Source organism: Mauremys reevesii, linkage group 3, assembly GCF_016161935.1.
Source record: "Mauremys reevesii isolate NIE-2019 linkage group 3, ASM1616193v1, whole genome shotgun sequence".
Lineage (NCBI taxonomy): Eukaryota > Metazoa > Chordata > Testudines > Geoemydidae > Mauremys > Mauremys reevesii.
Window position 1 is genome coordinate 202879491 of NC_052625.1, and position 25774 is coordinate 202905264.

At 51.0% G+C, this 25774-nt stretch overlaps 1 protein-coding gene across 8 annotated transcripts in view; it reads right to left on the minus strand.

The window, feature by feature from the left end:
- Positions 1-25774, minus strand: part of ADCY3 (adenylate cyclase 3) — an 89109-nt gene that overhangs the window by 31593 nt on the left and 31742 nt on the right. The window contains exon 1 of one of the 8 annotated variants that reach the window (XM_039531452.1): positions 11988-12040. The exons of the other annotated variants lie outside the window; for them this stretch is intronic. The gene's annotated coding sequence lies outside the window, so the exon portion shown is untranslated. Of the gene's footprint in view, positions 1-11987; positions 12041-25774 lie in introns of those variants that run through there. 8 annotated transcript variants of the gene reach the window in all.

Genomic DNA, 25774 nt, shown 5'->3' on the forward strand with positions numbered 1-25774 from the left:
CCACATGATAGCACCTGGCTAGACAAAAGGAGGGGTGCCCAGGTGCTAGACATAGTGCAAATCCCAAAGACAGAGGCAAGGCTCCTTCTGTTATGACTTGGAGAGACCCCTCTAGGGGTGGATTGGGAGCTAATTCTCCAGACTCATTCAATCAGTGGCTTCTCTGCTTACCTCACAAGGGGGCCAGGTGTGATGGGGGTTTGTGTGTTATAGACACATGTGCAATAGAAACTAGATTAAGAATATCCAGCCCATTCCACAGCCAATTGAGGGTAAGGTATTTGGGTCACTACTACCTTGGGTGGGGTTTGATCCCGTGTCCTAGGCATGAAAGCCCAGCCTCAGTAGCCAGAGCCAGCTGTTTCCTTAACATGGAGGAGTCCTGCCCAGCTTAGCGCCTCCCTGTTATTTCCTAACTGTATCTGGATTGTTGAATCACCGAGAAAATCATCCTCATTAAAACCTCAGCAGCCGAGAATGATCAAATTAACCCCACTGCATCCTCTGCGACGTACTCCCCGTGAGCCCACATGCCGTGGCAAACAGCCCCCGAGTGAGCTCCCCCAGGGTTCGCAGGCTGCCAGCTTCACAGCTCACAGCCGCTTGGGTCAGCAGCTCTCTGGGCCTGATGCTGATCGCAGTCACAGTGATGTGGGGGAGGAGCAGCACCTGGGCAGACTGCGGAATGACACCAGGGTGTGAGAGGAGAGTCCAGCCCTTCACGTAGCATTTGGAATCTGCTCAAAATACTTATTCATAACAGACAACCCTGGCCTGAAACAACTCACTCCTGGGCACCTAAACTTCACTGCATGGAAAGTTTAGGAAGCCTCAGACACCCAGCCATGTGCTGATACAACCAAGCAGAGGCACATCCCAGCTGGTCAACAACAGGGATGGAACCCAAAACCTTCTGCATCAAAAGTACAAGCCCCCACTGCTTGAGATAAAGGCATAATTCTACAGCCTGGAATTAGCAGTTGTTATGACCTCTGGAGTCAGTCACAAGAGGAAGGCCTGCTCAAATGCATGACATCTGAGCACCACACCAATTCTCAAGTTTAAATGGATTAAAAGCTGGCTAATTGCTTGCTCTCAAAATGTCATTGCAAAGAGGGAATCCTCGTGGAAGGGGTCTGTTTCTAGTGGGGTCCCTATGCTATTTCACATTTTTATCACCGACCAGGAAGAAAACATAAAATCTCCACTGATAAAGTTTTCAGAGGACACAACATTGGAGGCGTGGTAAGTAATGAAGAGGACAGGTCACTGATTCAGAGCAATCTGGATCTGTAAGCTGGGAGCAAGCAAATAACATGCATTTTAATATAGCCAAATGTAAATGTGCCCAGCTAGGAACAAAGACTGCAGGCCACACTTCCACGATCGGGGACTCTATCCTGGGAAGCAGTGACTCAGAAAAAGATTTAGGGTTCATGGTGGATAAACAGCTGAACATGAACTCCCAGGGTGACGCTGTGGCCAAAAGAGCTAATGTGATCCTGGGATGCATAAACAGGGGGATCTCGAGTAGGAGCAGAGAGATTATTTTGCATTGTTGTGACTGCTGCTGAAATACTGCGTCCAGTTCTGGTGCCCACCATTCAAGAAAGATGTTGATAAATTGGAGAGGGGTCAGAGACGAGCCAGGAGAGTGACGGAAGGGTTAGAAAACCTGACTTAACAGGCTCAAAGAGCTCCACTGATTTAGCTTAACAAAGAGAAGGTTAAGACTTGATCGCAGTCTGTAAATACGGAAAAAATATTTCCCAATGGGCTCTTCCATCTAGCAGAGAAAGGCATCACACGAGCCAATGGCTGGAAGCTGAAGCTAGACAAACTCAGACTGGAAATAAGGCGTCCGTTTTTGAGAGTGAGGGTAGTTAGCCACTGGAACAATTTACCGAGGGCCGTGGTGGATTCTCCATCGCTGACAATTTTTAAATTTCTGGAGCAGGTCTCTGGCCTGTGCTGTAATGGAGGTCAGACTAGATGATCAAACTGGTCCCTTCTGACCTTGGAATCTATGATACACTGAAGTGCCGTGATGCTGTGGTTAAGGTGATTTTGCAGCAGGCACTCGAGTCAGTGCTAGCCAATGGCTCAGGGTGCTGTCAGGAGGCTGCAGTGCAGGGTAGTATCCCTTTAAATAGTGTGTGAGTCCTCTAGTGACCCTCAGGGCTGGTCTACACTAAGGGGGAAAATCGATATAAGATACGCAACTTCAGCTACGTGAATAAAACGCTGAAAGTCGGCTATCTTATATCGATCACTACCCCGCCCTCACGGCACGATCGATGTCCGTCTCTCTCTGTCGACGCGGCCGCCGCGCGCCCGTGGGTGGGTTCGAGCGTTGAGGAGCGTTGAGCGGGGATCGTATATATATCGATATGAGATGAGACGATATATATCGATCCCGAAAAACGCTACTACTACCCGATGTGGCGGGTGGTGTCCTCACTGTCTTCTGTGTTTCAGAAACCAGCCGGAGCAGCAATGTGTGTCCGTCGCTAGGCCTGGAGTGCTGCTTAGAGTTAGTAATCACAGTTACCTGGACCCTTCTGGGCCTGTGGGGCTCCTTCATATTTCATTTGTTGTGTGAAGCAGAGACATAATGCAGAGCTGAGCGCACGCCAAGGGCAATCCATTCTCATGCATCATGGTGGAAGATGGTGGGCTGGTGGGGTCAGGAAGGAATTTCCCCCATGTACAGCATGGCACAACTAACCAGGTGCATTATGGGGGAGGGAGAGAGGAAGGGGTTGGGTTTCCTCTGAAGCATCCTCAGTGCATGAGGCAGGATACCGGACTAGCTGGACCAGAACGGCAGCTTCTATCTGATTTCCTATGCCGCTGCCATCCCTCTGCTTGGACACCAATTCATCCATATGACTGTGCTGCAGCTCCCTGGAGTGAGACGTCACACTGAAGTCCCAGCCATCTGTGGCCATTAAATAAGTCAGAGAGCTTTTGCAAGAATAAGGGTGTTAGCCCTGGCCAAAGTCCAAGAGGGGGGACCATGTCCTGGCTCCCTAAAATCTCCCCAGCAGCTTCTTTTGGTGAGAGTGGACCTGGTTCTCCACTGCCTTGCCCTTTGTGCACGCACATGTACACCCGAGCAACGTGAGTATCAAAAGCTACCAAACCACCATGGACTCCGCAGACTTCACACTCCTTCTGCTTGGGTGTGAACGGTGACACAAGGCAGTGGAGAGTCAAGCCTGATCTTCTTTTCTCCCTGTCCTAAACTGTTGCACCATGTTATATAGTGGGCTGCCCCATAGTGGTGGATGGCTGCGAAACACTTTGTGATCTTTGAATAAACCCTCCTACAAACGTGTGAAGTATGATCACTGGGCCACGATGTAGTGGTACGTCCTGGTGACTCAAAGCAGCCCTACAGCTGCAAGGCATTTGGATCACCCCAGGGAATCTGTTCTTTTACCTCCAGGTCTCCTTACGACCCACCTTGTGTAATCAGTCCATGTGCTGTTGCTGAGTCGTAGTTAATGGGGGTATGTTATGTGCTGATTTACAGCACATTCTAGCAAACAGCCGTAGTAAACAGTCGAATGATGTCATGCATGGATATTGTACATATATTTCTTCCTGGAAACTAAAGCTGGCTAAAAATAATTTAGTTATCTATAAAAACAGACCAGCAGCGAGGCTGTTAATTGTGACTTCTTTGAAGTAAAATTTACCAGCTGGAGAGCTGGATTTTTTAAAAAGGAGCTGGGTAATTTTATTACCGCTCATAACATCTGCAGCTATGCAGAACTATGCAGAACAGCTGCAGCTATGCAGCTGCAGCTATGCAGCTATGCGGAACTCGAAGGGCAATCCAATCTCATGCATCGGGCTGGAAGATGGTGGACTGGTGGGGTCAGGAAGGAATTTCTCCTCCCCACCATGTACAGCACTGCACAACTAGCCAGGTGCATTATGGGGGGGAGCGGGAGGGGGAAGGGGTTGGGTTTCCTCTGAAGCATCCTCAGTGCATGAGGCAGGATACAGGACTAGCTGGACTGATGGTCCAATCCAGAACGGCAGCTTCAATCTGACTTCCTAGCCCACTGCCATCGCTCTGCTAGGAAACCAGATATTGAGGCTGAGCCCAGGCATGGTTCACAAGGGAAGGGCACTGGGTGGTTCCCAGCTCCGGAGAGGCCGCACAGGGTTAAATAAACAACTCTCCCACCACAACCCGCTGCGGTTCTTACCACACTGCAGGGTGGACACAGATACATGCATTAATAGGCCAGAAGGGACCATTGTGATCATCTTGTCTGAACTCCTGTATAACAGGGGACAGAGAACTTCCCCTAAATAACTCCTACTTGAACTAGCACATATCATTTAGAAAAACATCCGGTCGTGATTTTAAAATGGCCAGTGATAGAGAATTCACCTAAACCCTTGGTAAATTGTTCCATTGGTCAATTATCCCCACTGGTCAATGTGTGCGCCTTCGAGTCTGAATTTGTCGCCCTTCAACTTCCAGCTATTGGATCTTCTTATACCTTTGTCTGCTAGTCTGAAGCATCCTTTATTATCATATATTTGTTCTCTCTGTGGGTACTGTGACAAAGTTCCTCCTCTACCTTGGTGGGTCCTGCGCTTATTGGCAGATTTGCTCACCTCAGTGATCTTCCCCACAGTCTGGATCAACTCCTCCTGTGTCTGATCAGGAGTTGGGAGGTTTCGGGGGAACCCGGGCCCACCCTCTACTCCGGGTTCCAGCCCAGGGCCCTGTGGATAGCAGCTGTCTATAGTGCCTCCTGTAACAGCTGCATGACAGCTACAACTCCCTGGGCTACTTCCCCATGGCCTCCTCCAAACACCTTCTTTATCCTCACCACAGGACCTTCCTCCTGGTGTCTGATAACGCTTGTACTCCTCAGTCCTCCAGCAGCACAGCCTCTCACTCTCAGCTCCTTGCGCCTCTTGCTCCCAGCTCCTCACACACACTTCCTCTCCTCTGGCTCCCCCCCACCTGACTGGAGTGAGCTCCTTTTTAAACCCAGGTGCCCTGATTAGCCTGCCCTGATTGGCTGCAGGGGATCTAATCAGCCTGGCTGCCTTAATTGGTTCTAGCAGGCTCCTGATTACTCTAGTGCAGCTCCTGCTCTGGTCACTCAGGGAACAGAAAACTACTCATCCAGTGACCAGTATATTTGCCCTTGACCAGACTCCTGGACCCCACTGGTCTGGGTCTGTCACAGTACTTACAGACTGGGATCAAGTTACCTCTTAACCTTTTCTTTGTGAAGATAAATCGATTGAGCTCCTGGAGTCTATCACTCTGAGACATGTTTTCCAATCCTTTAATCACTCACGTAGCTCTTCTCTGAACCCTCTGCAACTTATCAACACCCTTCTTGAATTACGGACACCAGAAATGGACATAGTACCGGTCGCACCAGTGCCAAATTCAGAGGTAATATAACCTCTCTGCTTCTATTCAAGATGCCCGTTTATGAATCTAAAGATTGCATTAGCAGTTTTGGCCACTGGGTCCCACCGGGAGTGCATGTTCAGCTGATTATCTGCCACGATCCCCAAATCTTTCTCAGAGTCACTGCTTCCCAGGATAGTATAAGTATGGCCTACAATCTTTGTTCCTAGATGCATGATTCCACATCTCTCTGTATTAAAAGGCATATCGTTTGCTGGTGTCCAGCTTACCTAGCAATCCAGATTTCTTTGTGTCAGTACCCTGTCCTCTTCATTATGTACCAGTCCCCTAATCTTTGTGTCATCTGCAAACTTTATCAGTGATGATTTTATGTTCTCTTCCAGACCACTGATAAAAACGTTAAATAGGTTGGGGCCATGACCCAATCCCTGCAGGGCCTCACTCAAACCCGTGTGATGATTCCCCATTTTCAATGACATTTTGGGGTGTGGCAGGGGCATAGCCAGGGAATCTACAACTATGAACCAAGTCTCCCAGGAAGGGGGAGTTGCAGAGGCTGCTAGTGCTCCTGTAGTCAACATGATTGTGTCTCCCTGCCTGCCCATCCATGTCATCCAGCACCACGCTCATCTACTCAGGCTTTGGGCCAGAGGCAGGGTGTGACCAGGAAGCAGGAGACTGAAAATCTTGGGGAGCAAACACAGGTGCAGAATGATTTGCTTGGACAGGTCTGGAAATGGGGCTGTGAGCTGGGTTGCCAGCGAGAGCCTGTGATTATGGGCAGCTCAGGCTGGATGGATGAACAGAGGAGGGTTTGGGGTTTTTTAAAAGCAGACTCCTGGATTATCACCAACTTTCTGGCCCACTAAAAGAGCCACAACATCCTCAAAATGACACTGGTGCTGTAAAGCGGCTCGGAGCAATCTGCGAGTCTCTGGCATGCTCCCTCTCTGGGGCAGGGCTGTAGGCAAGGGAGTGCAATCTGGCAGGGACAGATGGTTTTTTTCGCTCTGTACTAACAGGAGCAGCGCCTGGTGCATTTCGAACCCCCTCCATTCATTTCCTTTGGCTTCCTGTAATTTGCCTTGTATGTCAAATTGTGTCACTATGGCAACCTGTTTCCATGACAGCAAATGACAAACTTCTCCACTGCCAGTTGCCCCTGCTGGCTTCCTATGTTGTGCAACAGCAAACACCCAGACAGGGGAAACAAACATCCCTCTATCTCCCAGAAGAATTCACAGAGAGCCTTCCTTCTGCTATCCTACAGTCCCTCCTTTGCTCCACCACACCTGGCTAGCTAGAATAACAGAGCTGGGATGCATGCCTGGAGCAGTGGCACCTGGGAAGAAGAAAGCGATGACTTGTTACGCATTGCCAATGGCGTTGGCCCAGCACAAGATATAGACTGTCTCTCTATCCCTGCTTCACCGTGGAAGCTGAATCAAGCCAGGTGGGCTCTGGCAATGAGCTACCAGGACTTTCACCCCCAAGACACTGGTTCAAAGTCAGGTCAGATCAACGGTGACTGAATGATTCTGACTCTTGGGTACGCTAGGGCATCTCTGTGCTCGGCTCCTAATGCAAAGCTGTTGTCAAGCAGGTGGAGGAATTCCCTGCACTGTGTGGGAATAGCAGCCCTTAGTCACGGGGATCCTCAGCTGCCAGAATGGCTCCTGAGTGCCTTAGCAGCTGGTGCAGATTAGAGCAGCCCTGAGGCTGTTCTAACATATGCCAGGGACCAGGCTGATCTGGAGCCAGCCTCAGGACTGAGGGTTTTGGGGCCGGAAGGGATCCTTTGGATCCCCCTTCAGCTGCATCCAGCAGCTGAGAACCTGATCTCCTCTATCTCAGTGTCTCTCAATGTGTCTCAACCTTTCCAGACGACTGTGTACTCCCTTCAGGAGTCTGATTTGTTTCGCGTACACCATTTGACCTCTCTTAAAAATGACTTGCTTACAAAATCAGACATAAAAATGTGTTCTCATTTTTACCATATAATTAAAAAAATAAATCAATTGGAATATAAATATTGTACTTACATTTCAGTGTACGGTACATAGAGCAGTATAAACAAGTCATTGCCTGTATGAAATGTTAGTTTGTACTGTCTTTGCTAGTGCTTTTTATGTAGCCTGTTGTAAAACTGGGCAAATATCTAAATGATTTGATAGACCCCCTGGAAGAGCTCTGCGTACCCTGCAGGCCTGGTTGAGAGCCACTGATCTGTTAGTTTTTAAGTGGCCCGCACATGTAATGAGTATTGTGGGTCTCAGACCAGTTCCTGAAGGACAGGTGTCCACATCACCCATGCCACAATTAGCACCCTTGAGGCAGACTCAGCAGGGAAGCCCTGGAGACTGCCCAGTGCTGGGGAAGTGAGGTGAGGGTGTCCAGAAGAGTGGGTGAGGGTAGCTGAGCTGTGCTGTGGCCATTCTGCTGCCTGACAGTCCTGTGGGGCTGCTCCCTGAGTGCTCCCACCATGAGGCCCCCGGTGTTAAGTAAAACTCCCTCAACTCCCATTGGCTTCAGTGGGCCAAATCCAACAGGCAGCACTCCCACGGCCTTCCCCTGCCTCAGGGCAGAACGCACACCAAGTCTGGGCTTCAGGATCAGGCCAGACAGGCAGTAAGGAGGCTCTGCCCATTTGCAGGATTGGGCCCCTCATTTGCAATAAGATTTCAAGTGGTGTGTGATGCAAGCACAGGCTGGCTGCAGTCACTGCCTGGAGCTGAACAGTCTGTGCCGTTTCACGGTGGGATTGCACGTGTGAATCTACCAGGCAGTAAGATACGATCGGGGGGGAATCTAATAAATACGAACAGAGAAATCTCAACAGGAACAAACTGGTTTCCCCTCGCAGTGATGAGCGGTTTTACACGCAGTGGAGGGTTCTGCACACAAACCGGTGTGGGGGAGAGAAAGCTTTCTGTGTACGGTGAGAACATCCCAATCCCTCTCAAGTGTTTGGAGAGGAACCACTGTCTCAGTTCCCCAGAACAGGCACTGTCCAGAACTTCCTTTGCACACGTTTACAATTTGACTCCCTGTTGTCTTGGAGGACGTGGTGGAGTTCTGGATAGTGAGCAACGGTTGCTGGATGGTGAGCAGCAAGCCGGCTTTCTTTTTTTTTTGGTGGCTGCCATATTGTGCTCCAGAACCTTCAAAATGTGACCCACCAAAGCCATATCTGCCTGAGTCTGCAGACAGCCTGAACCAATCACTTGGTAAGGTGTGAACTACCCCATGTCATTTCAAGTGTGTGTGAACTCTGAAGCCTAAAGACGACCAGTTGAATGCCAACACCAAAAACTTATTTAGCACTAATCAAAGAAAGGAGGGGACTGCTCCCAGAAAGACCAGCACCAGTTTCTGTGAATGACATGTCATCTTGGTGTCAGGAGTAGGTGGGGCTTAGGTTGTGGGTGGAGGAAAATAACACTGTGGGTTTTTTTCCAGATCACCGCTTGTTGCTGAAAGCATTGAAAAGCAATAACAATAATCAGAGGGCTTGGGGCCTCTGAGTTAGACAGAATTAGGCTGGGCTTCGGGATCTGAACCTCAATCAAGCCTAGGGGTAGGGTTCAAAGGCATCACAATCTCATGGGTTGCCTTGACATGATCCCAGCCTCATGTGGCAGAAGGGTCACACTATCAGTTCTTCTTGTGGTGCGATGGGTGGAGACCCCCTTGAGACCCCTCCAGACCACAATTTGGGCCAGAGGCACCAGAACAGGGGGGCCAGGGCCCCCCACTTTTTAAGAGTTATAAGGGCGAGTGATGGAGGGAGGGGGCAGAGAGGAGCGAGAGGGGAGCAGGGTCTTGGGGGGAAGAGGCAGTGTGGGGGTGGGGTATTGGGGGAAGGGGCAGTGTGGGGGGGCTTGGGGAGAAGGGGCAGCACACGAGTGCGGGTTGGTGGGGACAGGGCCACGGTTCAGGCGCTGGTGGCCCCCCCCCCTTTTAGGGCGCTTCTGCTGCTCCTGATTTGGGTGGCTTACAGAGGCTTTCCCCTGCTTGGGGCACACAAGGGGATTCGGCACACAAACGAAAAAGGTTCTTTGCCCTCCCCTGGGAATCACAGTAAAAGAAAAAGACAAAAGCTGGTCAAATCTTCTGTTCATCCCTTGGGGGTTTGGCTTATCTGGACACGCCAGTGTCTTTGGTCAGGGTCTGCCTCCAGCCCCTCCTTTCGGTAACCCCCGCTTTAAACCTGGTCCATAAAGCAGCAGGGTCTGCAACTGTCTTCCTCTTTGGTGATCTATCGCTGTAGCCAGCAGTCTTCCCCCGAATCACCATCCCGGGAGGGGGGGGGGGGGAATTTCCTTCTTTTCAGCCTCCTCCCTCCAGCAGAGCAAGCCTCACAGGGCTCTCTGGGTAGTGCTGGCTGAGCCCATCAGAGCTCATAAGCCTCCTCTCCACTAGCCCGAGGGTCTGCCTGTGGCGGCGTCTGCTTTAGACCCATCTCATGGGGCTTCAGCACAAATGCAGGGGAGGCATTAGCACGACCAGGGGCAGAGACCGACCCAGTGGAGCACCGCTAGGAACTACCGCTGCCCGCTGCACTGGCTGGCAGGCTGAGGCCCGGTCTGGGGGTGGGCAAGATCCTCTGGGCCCCGCTGTGGAACTGAATTCACACAGGGGACGACGGGGTGGCAAAGAACGGACCCTACGCTGGGGCCAGGAAAGTGCTCCAGCGAGGGGCAGGGTTGAGGGCACGGGCCCATTGCCGAAGGCTGATGCTCTGGAACTCTGCCCTGGGGTGGGCGGATAGAGGAGTCTAACCCCCCTGCTCAGCTTTATCCTTTCCCCTCCCCCTCTCAGTGCCCATTAACATTCAGCAAGGGGACGCCTGGCTTCAGCCAGAAGCTGCCTATCTAGAAATAGCTGCCGGCTCTGGGCTGGGCCTGCGGGCAGTTCCTCTGGTGGATTCGAGGGGAGACTATGCAAAAAGGAGAATAATAAAGAAGGCCAAAGTAAATACACCTGCTTCACTGCCCTGCAGAGGGGCTGGGCTGGGGGATGGATGTCCCGGCTCAAAAGCCTCTGATGCTGATAGCAGCCAACCGATATCTGCCCCTAGGATGATGACCAATTAGCTCATGAGAGGGAGCCGTGGAACAATCGACACCACTTTCATGGAGAGCTTTACCACCACAGGCGCTCCAGGGTCACTCTGGAGTCAAGCTGGAGCAATGGATGGAGTCATTGGGGTTACTCTGGGTTTACATTGGTAGCAGAGCACAATTTGGCCCAAAACGGACAGGAAAGGGCAAAGGGTGCGTGAGAATCACCCTCACCTCCCGAGTCTCCCTTTAAATCCTTATCCCTCTTTCATCTGTGCACCACCCCGGTGCTTAGACGTGTCTCCCACACGTGCATCAAGTCACCATCCTTTCCCCTTTTAAAACCATCCTGCTCCCACCAGGCCTGTCAAGGACAATCTGTTCAGGGAGCTGACACCGCTGGGGGCTTGCATCTCCTGCTGTGAACCTGCACCCTTTCACCCCGTCTCCCAGAAACGGCATGCTCCCAGGATCGGGGCCATGACGCCTGGCTGTAGAGAGCTGAACGTGCTGCCAGCACTTAACCAGGAACGGCGCAGATCGCTACCTAGGGCTTCATGGCTGCTGCTGTGTCACCATCAAGGCCGGTGCAAGGATGTTTCGCACCCTAGGCGAAACTTCCACCTTGCACCCCCTCCCCCGCACCTCTGCCCTGAGGCACCCCCCACGCCCTGAGGCACCCCCCCGCCCAGCTCACCCCTGCTCTGCGCACGACCACCCCGAGCGCGCCGTGGCTGCTTCACTTCTCCCGCCTCCCAGGCGTGTGGCGCCAATCAGCTTAGGTGCCGCAAGCCTGGGAGGCGGGAGAAGTGAAGCAGCCACGGCGTGCTCGGGGAGGAGGCGGGGCAGGGGTGAGCTGGGGCGGGGAGCTCCCCTGTGTGCCGCCCCCCACCTTACTTGCTGCAGGCGGCCCTCTCCGCGCTTCCCTGCCCCAGCTCCCTCCGCCTAAATGCCGGCGGCGACCAGGACGGCCAAAGATCCGGCTGCCGCGGTCACTGCCGAAGAAAATGGCGCCCCCCAAATGCCAGCGCCCTAGGCAACCACCTAGGTCGCCTAAATGGTTGCACCGGCCCTGGTTGCCATTGCAACAGGAGGGGTGGAATTCACAGCCTCCTGCTCCAAGAGCAGGGAACCCTACCACCTGAGCAAACAGAGAATCTCCGCTAGCTGGTAGCAGTTAAGGCCTATGACACACAGCTGGGCAGTTCTGACTCTATCCAGCAGAGGTAGCACATAACCACTAAGCCAGCTCATTACCACATCATCATCTCCCAGCAATGGTAGAGGAAGCATCACAGTGTCTTGGTCTCCTCTAAGAATACAACCCCTGCCCTCCATCTGGCCTCTTTTTAACTCAGCTTTCGGCGATGTCCCTTTGGCAGCCCATTGGCTGATGCCAGGCAAACGCACAGCTCTCAGCAGAGGCCTTTAGAGCGGAGAGGATGCTCACCACAGCGGGCCGTCGCCAAGGCAACGGGAAGCGCTGATGAAGTGCCCTTTCCTACCTCGGCAGAAGGGGTTGGAACAACATGTTGAGACTGTCCCCGTGAGCAGCTGTGAGCTCACCGGCTCCTCCCGGAGTCCGAACGCGGGGAGCTGGCAGGAGAGAGGCTGTGCAGCACCAGGGGTAGAACCCGGATGGCTCGGGGGTTAAAACACCACGTGTGAAATTCCTGGAGCCGAAGGCTCATGGTCTGGCAGCCCTGAGATCCAGGCAGTTCGTGATGGCTGTGTTCCACGTGAGATGGGTCCTCCGAGCCACTGCCTTAAAAAACCAAGGTGCTGTGTGGCTGTTCAAGGTCCTACTGTTTCTTTCCATACACCAGGGCTTTACCCTAACATCCTGAAGTAAAATGTCCCCCTCTGCTTTGCTTATCCATCCCCCTGCACTCCAGAGCTGGCTGCATTTCAGTGGTGCTGCGAGGAATGTGATTAAAGACAGTCCATGTCCTGAATGCAGAAGGGTAGATGCTCCCCCATGCTCTGCTTCTTTTTTGGCATGGGGGAGGCCCCAGCAGGCATAGGGATGGTCCAGTCCACATCCCAGAGCTACAACCAGCTCCCTGCTGGCCCCTCTCCCTGGTGCGCCACACAGATCTTGGCTGGAGCGGAGAATCTGGCTCAGGGCTTAACTGGAAGTCCTGGTCCTGATTATGAAAACCAGAAAGAGCACAGCACCAGCCGGGGGGGCGCTGAGGTCTCTCTCCAGCAGAGGAAGTGGACCAGTAGCCCCTGAGTGCTCCTTAGTTATCGGAGCCGGTCTTTCACCCATTCAAAAAATGGTTATGACATATATCCCCCTACCGATGAATTTAGCACTTGCGAAAGGGGTGGGAGCGGCAGCCACAGAGCTGGACGGCCTCTAGGCACAGGCACAGTTACCACCTGGCAGGTGCACTGCGAGCTGCTTTCTCCTGTTGCCACTCATCTCTGCCCAAGGGGCAGGCAGGAAGAACTCTGCAGACGAGAGGGCAAGTGCTGGATGGCCCCATGGCAGGCAGAAAGGGGCTGTGTACGACGGGACGACCCCTCCACTTCCCCAGTGCCTCTCAGCTGAGGCCAAATCCAACCCCAAGGCTGGCAAACAGCTCGCAGAGCGATACTGCCTTCAGCCACTAACTAGCCCAGATCAGCACAGCGGGGCCCGGCTCCTGCCATACAAATGGATCCTTCTAATGAAAGGGGCTATGGATGTACAAAAGACCAGGCCAGCTTCCCTGCTGTGCCTAGTTATAGAGGCACAGAGTCCTAGAAATGTCGGGCTGGAAGGGACCTCAAGAGGGCATCGAGTCCAGCCCCCTGCACTGAGGCAGGGCCAGGTAAACCTGGACCATCCCTGACACGTGTTTGTCCAGCCTGTTCTTAGAAACTTCCAGTGATGGGGGTTCCACAACCTCCCTTGGAAACCTGTTCCAGAGCTTAACTCCCCTGAGAGGTAGAAAGTTTTCCCCTAATATCAAACCTAACTCTCCCTTGCTGCAGATTAAGCCCGTTCCTTCTCCTCCTATCTTCAGTGGCCATGGAGAATGATTGACCACCGTCCTCTCTATAACAAACCTTAACAGCTGAAGACTGTTATCAGCCCCCCACCTCTCAGGCTTCTTTTCTCAAGACTTAACAGGCCCAGTTTTTTTAACCTTTCCTCATGGGTCAAGTTTTCTAAACCTTTATCATTTTTGTTGCTCTTCTCAGGACTGTCTCCAATTTGTCCACATTTTCCTAAAGTGCCGCACCCATAAGAGGACACAGTGCTGCAGCTGAGGCATCCCCCGTGCCGAGTACAGAGGGACAATTACCTTCCGTATCTTACAAGCGACACTCCTGTTAATACACCCCAGAAAGATATTAGCCTTTCTCACAACTGCATCACACTGATTCATATTCAATCTGTGATCCTCTATAACCCCCAGACCCTTGGCAGCAGTACAACCCGCTAGCCAGTTACTCCCCAGTTTGTAGTTGTGCATTTGATTTTTCCTTCCTAAATCAAGTACTTTGCATTTGTCTTTATTGAATTTCATCTTGTTGAATTCAAACCAATTCTCCCTTTTCTCAAAGTCAATTTGAATTCAAATCCTGTCCTCCAAAGTCCTTGCAACCCTCCCAGCTTAGTGTCATCCACAAATTTTATAAACATGCTCTCCACCCTGTTATCCAAGTCACTAACGAAAATACAGAATAGTACTAGCCCCAGGGCTGACCCCTGTGGGCTCTCACGAGATACGCCCCCCAGTTTGAGAGCTAACCAGTGATGACTACTACCACTCTTTGAATACAGTCTTCCAACCAGTTTTGCACCCGCCTTACAGTAATTTCATCGAGACCACATTTCCCTAGTTTGCCTATGAGAATGTCCTGTGGGACTGTGTCAATAGCCTCACTAAAATCAAGGTATATCAGGCTTTCAGCTTCCCCACCTCCCCATCCATGAGGCCAGTAACCCTGTCAAAGGAGGACATTCAGCTGGTCTGGCATGATTTGTTCTTGACAAATCCATGCTATGACTTATAACCCTATTCTCTTCTAGGTGCTTGCAAACTGATTGTTTAACACTTTGTTCCAGTATCTTGCCAGGTACTGAAACTAGGCCGATTGGTCTATAATTCCCCGGGTCCTCTTCGTTCACCTCTTTAAAGACAGGTAGTAGGTTTGCCCTTCTCCAGTCCTCTGGGATCTCGCCTCTCCTCCATGAGTTCTCAAAGGTGATTGTTAATGGTTGGGAGCAGCAGAACAGGGGTGCTAGAAGGAAGTACAGCTCCTTGATTATCTGCCCAGGCTGTTCTGACCTTAGGGAGCATCCATCAGCTGGGGGGGTGGGGAATGCATAGGGTGACCAGACAACGAGTGTGAAAAGTGGGGATGGGGTGGGGAATAATAGGTGCCTACATAAGACAAAGCCCCAAATATTGGGACTGTCCCTATAAAATTGGGACACCTGGTCACCCTAGGAATGCATCATATTCTGGCCGCTCCTTCCCAGCCCCACATGCCCCTGGCTGTGGGAAAGGGATGTACAAGCCAGCTCTACACTCCGCTCTCTCCCCGACCATGTCTCTGCTACCTTTGCATCCCCGGAGCGGCACCCAGGGGGGTAGAACAGAAGTGAGAATCAGCCCATTATCACAATGTAACACACCACACCCTGCTGTCAGGGGATCCAGTGGTAGCACCTAATGGCACTCAGTACAGGCCTGGAACCTCGAAACTGATCCAGATGCAATATACACTCCCATCTACCTGAATGGCCTGGCAGACATCTGAAACATTCACGTAACCGGGCCTTTGGATACACGGAAGTGCTATTGTGAGCTGCAGTTTCACTGAAACAAGCGCTACGAGGCTAATGGAGAAGTTATTAGCACGTGATTAACTAGCACTAATTAACTATGGAGGGAGGGGACACGCTGTGGATTGGGATAACTAGGATCTTTGGATAAAGGGAATTTGGAGGACTGGAACGATACGGTATTTGGTGGGAGAGACTAGGCCCGGTTCTCCTCCTGCTCACATCACAAGACACCTCTGCCCTCAGAGGAGTGATTCCTGAGCCACGCAGGCAGGAGTGCAATCGGAATCAGGCCCCGTAAAGAGTCCCTCAGACATACCTGTTTCCTCAAGGCTGGAAGCAAGCAGGGCTCCCCGGCATCCCGGGGAGTGGACAGGGAGTGAGGGCTGAATGTTCACCCGCTCTGCCCTGGGCTCCACATGAATGCTAGCATGGGACCATGCCTGTCTCCTGTCTGCGGCCTTTAGGAACAATGGAGGCTTTAAAGAGGCGATGGCTGAGCTTTCCCTGGGCCTTACAAGTGGGCGATTGTAATACAGTCAGCAGATAGCCACGGGATCTAATTAGGTAACCCGCCCTGCCCACCCCAAAGAGCAGCAAAAACTGTCCTCCCCATGACACATCCACATGCCACAGAGCTAGGCTCAGGCAGGATCCACCATCCCCTCCCTCCAACACCAAAACAGACACCAGCCCTGAAACTTCAGCCTTCAAGAGGCCTTTCCAGAAGACTGTCCCACATCCCTGCCTGGTCCCGAGCCTTGCACCAGATCTTTCCCTAACCCTCTGCCCCATCCACACCACCTCCTGAATCCTCCTGCACCGGAGACTTGCCCTGTGTGAAATCCATGGTGCTGCTGACAGTTTTTGTACGGCAGTAGCAGCCTGAGGCCCCAGCTGAGATCAGGGTCCCTCTGCATACACGCACAGAGTCAGAAATAGTCCCTGCCCAGAGGAGCTACAAGCAGTTCCTGCTTCAAAGGAGCCACCTAGCTCCAGGGAAGTTAAGCAGAGAAGATATTTGGACTTTATCTTTTACCCTTAAATCTAATATTCCTTCCACTGGGCCCATCTGGTTCCTCTAAAGCAGGGGTGGCCAACCTGTGGCTCCGGAGCCACATGCGGCTCCTTGTACAGGCACCGACTCCGGGGCTGGAGCTACAGGCACCAACTTTCCAATGTGCCAGGTGGGGGGGGTGCTCACTGCTCAGCCCCTGGCTCTGCCACAGGCCCTGCCCCCACTCCACCCCTTCCTGCCCCCTCCCCGAGCCTGCCGTGCCCTCGCTCCTCCCCCTCCAAGCCTCCTGCACCCCACAAAACAGCTGATTGGGAGGGAGGGGGAGGTGCTGATCGGCGGGGTTGCCGATGAGCGGGAGGCGCTGGGAGCGGGATGGGGGGATGCTGACGTGTTACTGTGGCTCTTGGGCAATGTACATGGGTAAATTCTGGCTCCTTCTCAGGCTCAGGTTGGCCACCCCGCTCTAAAGCATGGGAGTAAGTACTGCTTGGGTCATCAGCACTAGCACGAGACGTAAAGCTTCATTCAGGAACAGCTATTTCCGTATCACTCCAGGCGCAGACAAGCCCTCAGTGTCTACTCTGGGATTTGCACCAGTTTAACTGAACAGGTTTAAACTCACACCTTTAGCTGACCCATTGTCGTGTTCCGCCTAGACAAGCCCACAGCCACTCGGACTTCCCGGGGGCTGGAGGCAGTAGTGTACGAGCCATGGGAGTGACATGCCCTTCGCTTGCTGCATAGTGCTCCTGGCCATTTCCACGCACACTCCCTGCACGCAGAGTTCACTGCCGTTTCGTTCTCAGAGTTCAGCACAGGCTGCCACAGGAGCTGCACGCCCCCAGAACATGGTTAGGACCTTCTGGGGGAGCTGCAGAGAGATTTTAGAAATTTAACAAGTATCAGAGGGGTGGCACCTTATAGACTAGCAGATGTTTTGTAGCATGAGCTTTAGGGTGAAACACCACCTTTTTGGATGCAACAGCAGACTAGACTACTATCAGTTTTTAAAATTTAGTTTTCATAAATTTAGGGTTAAGGTCCAATATTGTCAAAAATAGGAGCCTAAAGTTAGGCTCCAAAATCCTGATGTAGGTTTCTGTTAATATTAATGATCTGGACTGCAGTAGCCCTTACAAGCGCCAGGCATGGACCAGGACCCACTGTGCCAGGCGCTGCACAAACACAGAACAGAGTGAGACGGTCTCTGCCCCAAAGAGCTGAGAGAACTAACCTGATTTTCAAGAGCGTTGGGCACCCAGCTCCCCATGAAATCAACAGGAGTTTCAGGGGGCTCAGCCCTTTTGAGAAAGCAGGACACAGCTAATCAAGTGTCTAAATATGGATTTAGGATCCTAACATTAGGCTGTTGCTTTTGAAAATCTTGGCTCCATGGTTCAATACCACAATATGTCAGGGGGGTTAAATCTTAGCAGACCAGTACGAATACTTTCAGGACCAGCAAACTTTTCCAAGCACTGGTCCTGGACCAGTGATCGGCAGCAAACATTTCTGACCCTTACTGTATGAAAGTGCAGTACTCAGTATTACTGGTACATGGCTCCATTGTAAAGGCCTGTGAATCTCAGAGTCTGGTATTACACTGCCTCTTCTCCCAGTGCTAAAGCGCACTGTTAAAGTTCTTCCCCCCAGGTTCCCAGTGCGGTGGTGATGGGTGAGGTGGTTTTGGTGAGGTGGGAGCAGAAAAGAACTTGGTATTATTGCAGCATCTTGCCCAGCCATCAGACAGCAGAGAGATTTCATTTTTGCCTGGAGATTTGATTATACACTCAAGAGTTAATTACACTGGCAGAACCCAGGGCAGGATTTTACTAAACAAGTTATGGCTTCCAAGTGACGGTGGTCTGGAAAGTGTCTCCCTGCTGTGCGTGTGTGAGCGACGTACCGACGCACTTGCTGATGGACGAGATATATTCAGGAATGTATGCTAATTCATGCAGCAGCTGAGCATCGATCTTGCAACACTTGCATGACTAAACCTTATTGCTGGGAAGATCCCATGGGTTATTAAGAATTAGTCCTGTGATAGTAATAATTAGGGTCCTACCAAATTCACGGCCATGAAAAACACGTCACAGACCATGAAATCTGGTCTCCCCCCGTGAAATCTGGTCTTTTGTGTGCTTTTACCCTATACTATACAGATTTCACAAGGGAAACCAGCGTTTCTCAAATTGGGGGTCCTGAACCAAAAGGGAGTTTTGGGGGGGTCACGAGGTTATTTGAGGGAGTGTCGTGGTATTGCCACCCTTACTTCTCCACTGCATTCAGAGCTGGGTGGCTGGAGAGCAGCATCTGTTGGCCAGGTGCGCAGCTCTGAAGGCAGCACCGCCGCCAGCAGCAGCGCAGAAGTAAGGGTAGCAGTACCGAAACCTGCACTACAATAATCTTGCAACCCCACCACAACTCCTTTTTGGGTCAGGTCCCTACAATTACAACACACTGACATTTCACATTTAAATAGCTGAAATCATGAAATTTATGATTTTTAAAATCCTGACCGTGAAATTGACCAAACTGGACCATGAATTTGGTAGGGCCTTAGTAATAACGATACCCAGCACTATCTAGTGCTTTTCATCAGTGGATCGCAAAGCGATTTACAAAGGAAGTAAGCATCATTATCCCTATTTTACAGGTGGGGAAACTGAGGCACAGGGAGGTAACACGCTTTGCCAAGGTCGTCCAGTAGGCCCATGGCCGAGCAGGAAGTAGAACCCAGGGCCCAAGCCACCCATGTATTCAGAAAACATACTTCATATCCAAAGCCCACTAGAGCCTGTGGATAGACTCCCATTGATGCCAATGGACTTTCAATCAGGTCCGTTACAGGTATCCATATTTAGGACCTGCTCCTGCTCCCAATATACGAAAAGGACTTTTGGCAGTGACTCCAATGGGAGTAGGATTGGGCCCTTATTCTCCCTCAAGGCCTTGCAAACCAAACCTGCACACTTCCAAAAATCACTTTTTGCCTGGGATCTCTCTGCCTCCTCTAGCACAGGTGAGAAGGATTCTGCAGCTGGAACTTGGCTGACAACGCTGCTGCTGATGCAGAAGGCAGAAGAGACCCCAGCTGGCTTGGCTCTGCAGACCTAAGGGGAGTCAAGTCCAGGGATCTGTCTCAAAGGCACACAGGGAAGTGACCTGTGGAGTGAACAGGGGCTATTTTTACCCAGACCCCTTTTCTGAAAACGCACACACCTCTTAGGGTTCAGGTATTAGTTGCAGGGAAGTCGAAGAACACAGAGCTAAAGTTCCCATGGGAATGTCATCTGCCCCGCTTCTCTCATGCATTACGATAGGCTCTTTGATTATATGATCTCAGAGCATGTGAAAGAACTGTATTATATATATTTAGGGCTTCTGTTTTAGGGGGTTTCTTCATTTCATTTTGAGGGGGTTGTTTTTAGCAGTTTTTGAGTTCTGTGTAGATGTCCAAAAATCAGGGGTTTTCAGGGCTCTCTTTTTATATACACACATAGGGCTGTTTCAAACAGCACTAGCTTAAAGCAACTAGCGAACCTCTCATACATACCAGCGGGATCCACATGGACAAATTAATGCACAACACACTAGTACCCTTTAGAAATCTTACCCCTATAGTTGGCATGGCTACTCTGTACAAACAAGCCTTTAGATACAAGCCAGGGAACAGGGAGATCGCCTGTATAAACAAACTGCACCGGGAAAGCCAATGCAAATCGCATAACCATGTCCAGTGTTTTCCCGGTATTCACTGGAGAAACACCAATTTCATTTTTTTAAAAACTGGGAGTGTTTTATCAGTGTTCTCTGTTAATACTTGCAATCAGAAACCCCGTTTATATTGCAGTAGCACCTAGTCATGGACCAGCGCTCCCTGGCGCTAGGTGCTGTACAAACACAGAGAAAAGGGACAGTCCCTGCCCCACGGAGCTTGCACTCTCAGTAAGTACACCTTCGACACACTGTGCCAATATTAAGCGCTCTAATTGGCCATTTAGCCCCAGCTCTGAGCACAGGGAGGAGGGGAGCCAACCTGCCCCACAGGGAGCTCTGAGGATGCACAGACAAGAGGTGCATGCCTGCTGCTACCACTCCTCAGAGAGTGCCCTATGCAACCCTCCCCCTGCACGGTCTGCCAGTCACTGAGCAAGGGGAGGAATGGGACCAAGGCTCCACCTCCCACTGTGGGGCAGTTTGTGCCATAAGCAGCGCTGGCAGGAAGCAGTCCCTGCAAACAGGAAAACACAGGAACTGAGATGGTGGCCACCACCCGAGCCCTGGGGCAGCCACAATTTGGCCCTTATTAATCCATCCTCTGCATGAGGCAGGTAAGTGTCACTGTCCCCCTTCCGCAGACAGGGAAATGCAAGCACTGCGTGGGGAAGAGAGGTGGCCAGGGCCACAAAGTGAGTCGGTGGCAGAACTAGGAACACAACCCAGGAGTTGTTGGTCCCCTGCCCCATGCTCAGGCCTCTACTGCACCTCTGCTCCTCACACGACACATTGCAGAAACAGTTCCCAACACCCTTCTTATTGCCTTGACATCAACTCCCTCGCCTCTGTCGGCTCAACCCCCAAATACTGAAATAAAGGCAGAGTAGGAGGATGCCCCTGTCCTGCCGAGAGTTCTACCTTCCCTCAGCACCGTCTTGTCACGGAATCAGGGCGCAGCAGCACTGAAGAAAGCTCCTGATGATACAGCTGGAGCTCTGCTAAGGCAGAAGAGACCAAACCCCTCCCTCTCCCCCGCTCAGTTCTCCCGGCGCCCTATTACCAGGTTGAAAGATGAAGAGCGTTGTCTTAATTGGCCCTGCTGTGGCTTGGGTAATTGGGCTGCTGCTGACTAGGCCGGGGCAATGCTTGCGAGGAAAAGCCAATGCCGGAAGAAGCACATGACCAATGTGGACTAGGGCACCCGGGTGGGCCAGCGCAGGTTCAGGCGCTGAATCTGATCCGACGCAGCAGAGAAACTGGCCACCAACGCTCACTGCTTCAGCTTAGAGACGCTGCTGAGGAGAGGCTGCTTCCACCTCCCAGCTTCCCATGGTCCATGCCGGGAGCAGGTCGGAGAGCGTGAGCCACGTACAATCAGGCCGGGTCACTGCTTGGATGGGCGATGAAGGCAAGAGGTACGGGGCTAGGGTGACCAGATGTCCCAATTTTATAGGCTCTTCTATAGGCTCCTATTACCCCCCACCCCATGTCCCGATTTTTCACACTTGCTGTCTGGTCACCCTAGGGGCTGCAGTAAAGAGCCTGGCTGACTCAGTACTGAGCTAATGCTCCTGAAAGGTGTGGCTGGCCACGTGAAGCCAAAGATGTGACATTTAGGGAGCCCGTGGCACTTTTCATTAGTGTAAGAGTCTAAACTCTGGTGTTCTGCCCAAATTCTAGCTTGGGTAAATAAATAATTCCTACCTAAAATCCCTCTGCAGTTGCAGTGGGATACAGCATTCTTCTTCACTTCCTGTCCTAAACTATTTTGCTGTAGGTTGCTGTGAACAGTTAAATGGCTACTGTGTTCCACCACAGAGGTGGAGGGATTCCAGGGATGAATAAGGAATCCCTACAGAGCGTTTATAAAGTATTTTGATTAAAAGTTTATCATGATTATTACTACTACCTGGCCAAAGTCCCCACCCTACCTTGGCAAGGTGCTCAGGGCAAGGGATAGGCAGTCAGGACTCCTGGGTTCTATGCTAGCTTTGTCATTGATTTTCTACACAGCCCTGAACTGTACCTCAGTTTCCCATTCTGAAAAGTGAGGACAATGTTTCTTACCCATGTTTGGAATGCACTTTGAGATCTCTGGATAATCATGCTCCGGAAAAATCATGAAGCAGATCCTCAAGGAATCCATTTTGAAGCACTTGGAGGAGAGGAAGATGATCAGGAACAGTCAACATGGATTCAACAAGGGCAAGTTATGCCTGACCAACCTGATTGCCTTCTATGATGAGAAAACTGGCTCTGTGGATATGGGGAAAGCAGTGGATGTGATATAGCTTGAGTTTAGCAAAGCTTTTGATACCGTCTCCCACAGTATTCTTGCCAGCAAGCTAAAGAAGTACGGATTGGATGAATGGACTATAAAGTGGATAGAAAGCTGGCTAGATCGTTGGGCTCAAGGGGTAGTGATCAATGGCTCGATGTCTAGTTGGCAGCTGGTATCAAACAGAGTGCCCCAGAGGTCGGTCCTGGGGCCAGTTTTGTTCAACATCTTCATTAATGATCTGGATGATGGGATGGATTACACCCTCAGCAAGTTTGCGGATGACACTACGCTGGGGGGAGAGGTAGATACGCTGGAGAGTAGAGATAGGGTCCAGAGTGACCTAGACAAATTGGAGGATTGGGCCAAAAGAAATCTGATGAGGTTCAACAAGGACAAATGCAGAGTCCTGCACTTAGGATGGAAGAATCCCACGCACTGATATATGCTGGGAACTGACTGGCTAAGCGGCAGTTCTGCAGAAAAGGACCTAGGGGTTACAATGGATGAGAAGCTGGATATGAGTCAACAGTGTACTCTTTTTACCAAGAAAGCTAACGGCATATTGGGCTGCATTAGTAGGAGCATTGCCAGCAGATCGAGGGAAGTGATTATTCCCCTCTATTCGGCACTGGTGAGGCCGCATCTGGAGTATTGCGTCCAGTTTTGGGCCCCCCACTACAGAAAGGGTGTGGACAAATTGGAGAGAGTCAAGCGGAGGGCAACAAAAATAATTACGGGGCTGGGGCACATGATTTATGAGGAGAGGCTGAGGGAACTGGGGTTATTTAGTCTGCAGAAGAGAAGAATGAGGAGGGATTTGATAGCTGCCTTCAACTACCTGAAGTGGGGTTCCAAAGAGGATGGAGCTCGGCTGTTCTCAGTGGTGGCAGATGACAGAACAAGGAGCAATGGTCTCAAGTTGCAGTGGGGGAGGTCTAGGTTGGATATTAGGAAAAACTATTTCACTAAGAGGGTGGTGAAGCACTGGAATGGGTTCCCTAGGGAGGTGGTGGAATCTCCATCCTTGGAGGTTTTTAAGGCCCGGTTTGACAAAGCCCTGGCTGGGATGATTTAGTTGGTGTTGGTCCTGCTTTGAGCAGGGGGTTGGACTAGATACCTCCTGAGGTCTTTTCCAACCCTGATATTCTATGATTCTATGATAATAGCTTGGTGAGAGAGATTTTCAGAAGTACTCCACTCCCATTTAGGCACCTGAACAGGAGGCCTCTGAAAATCTGACCACAAACATCATCATGGGAGCTGCTTGGTGTCTGCGCACCATTGACAATCCAGTGGGTGCTGACTCTTTGAGAATCTGGCCTGATAAGCACAAACAATTCTCATTACTTCCCCCTCACCACACAGAGAGCAGAGCGGAAGGGAAGATAATATCCCTGGCTGGTCAAGAAAAAACGGTTACTGGTCCCAGGGGAGTGGAATTGTGGAAGTAGTACTGACTGCTGCGATCTGCGGTGCAGTATCAGGCTATGCTGAGGTTCCAGGTCTCTGTTACTCCGTCTGGGTAAATTTTCTGGCAGCAAACAACAGCATTTGAACATTAAAAAAAAAAATCTTTCTAATTTTAATTTGGGGATTTGCACTAGCCGTAAATAACTTGGCTAATTAAGTGGGTTTTCACTCACAGCCTATAGGGGTTACTCTGCTACAGCTGCAGATACAGAGAATGTGTTGCTATGGGAACCATGCTTTGTCATTTTTGGTCTCCATTTTCAAGTTCTCGAGTTTCCTGGGAGCTGCTGGCAATAAAATATAAAGAAGGCTGAACCCTTCCGACATGGAGATCTGCCGTCCCAACAGAAGAGCAGGTCACATGCTCCAGGGCAGAAGCTGACCACCAGGTGGGTCAGGAGGGAATTTCCTTCTATGAGATACTACTGCACAACGAAGGTTACAGCTTTGTCAGAAGTATCCTGCACTGGTCACTGATGGAGACCGGATGCCAGGACTTGGTGGACCTGGTCCAGAGTCCTACATCCTCCTCCTGTTTGTTTCTTTTCAGTGGTTCACCAAAGATCCAGATTAAACCAGGCCAACTCTGGGTAACGCTGGTAGCTGATGCTTTTGCTGCGCTGTAGCAGACCTCCCTGGTACCTGAACATGGACTGTGTGAGACTGCACTGTGTTAGCGGCAGCCTTTCCACTCCCCCCCATGCCCGATCTCCTTGTCCATCAGAAAATGCTGGGAGGGGCATGCAGTATTTGCTTCCAGCATCTCTTCCTTTAAGCTACCTATGACCTAGCAACAGGTGGGTACTGGATGACCTTCTAGATGGAAGTCATTTGCCATTGCTAAGGTGGCTAACATGCTGCATAAGAAACCCAGGTTTTCCCCAGTGAATCTCAGGAGATCATCACCTGAACAAACCAGAAATCGTTCCTCACTTACACACCCCAGTGACAGAGAGCTAACACTGAGGATAGGCGATGCCAGCCGAAGCTCTCAGCCATGGTTCAGGCCGGTGCTCAGTTCCTTTATGGAATGGCGGTCAGCTCACCACATTCATGGCTGGCTGGCGGTCACTCACTGATCAATTTCACATGCACCCCTATGAAGTACATGTTGAGCCAAAGCTTGAGCGGATGATTCTCTTTTCATCCACGACTCCCTACCCTGGGTCCAGCGTAAGCCGTCCTGCTTCCCCGCTATTACTGACGGACTGTGATATTAAAATCAATTTGTTTTACCGATGCCTCCGTAGAGTCGAAGTGCCGCAGGTTTTGGTATCGACAATGATTATTTGCATCAGAGTTGGCAGAGGGGAGCTGGAGGTTGTAGTGGGAAGCACGGGAGCTGGTTGAGGCTTTGGCACTGGGAAGGGAAGGCATCTTAGCTGCTTCCATTTGGGCAGGTCTGGCTTTAAATTGGGGTGGGAGAGGATATGGATTCTTCATTCCCTACTCCACTGCACTCTACTCCAGTATCTTGCTTCCGTCCAGCCTAAAATAACCAGCAGTAAGGCAGTTAATGTTGATATTTAAGTTGTCACTGGACTGCAGTGTAAAAACCTCCCTGACATGAATGAGGCAAATGATACATCTCCAAGCTATTGTTTCAGGCTCTGTGCAGACTCCAGCAGTCATCCCTACAGTGGTTTATGATCTATTCATACCAGCAGGTTTTCTGTGCCACCACCATGAAATATGAAATAGTTTTCATTATCCCCATGAGCATGGAGCACAATTATGAGTTTAAAACCATCTTGCAATTAGATAATCAAGGTCTGGGGGCTGCAGTGATAATTGGGCCTACAAATTTACCACACTTGTGAGCTCAACTGTAAAAAGCGAGTGTGAGTTCATACATTGTCACAATAACCTACGGTAACAAATGTTGATGGGAAAAGGAACGCTATGACAAAGGAACAAGGTTTTGCCCATCAAAACAGCTGGAATCAGATTTGCTTTCCATAAGGATTGTTTGGGATCAGGGAAGGAAGAGTTAAGGGGGCCAGTTGATTACGGT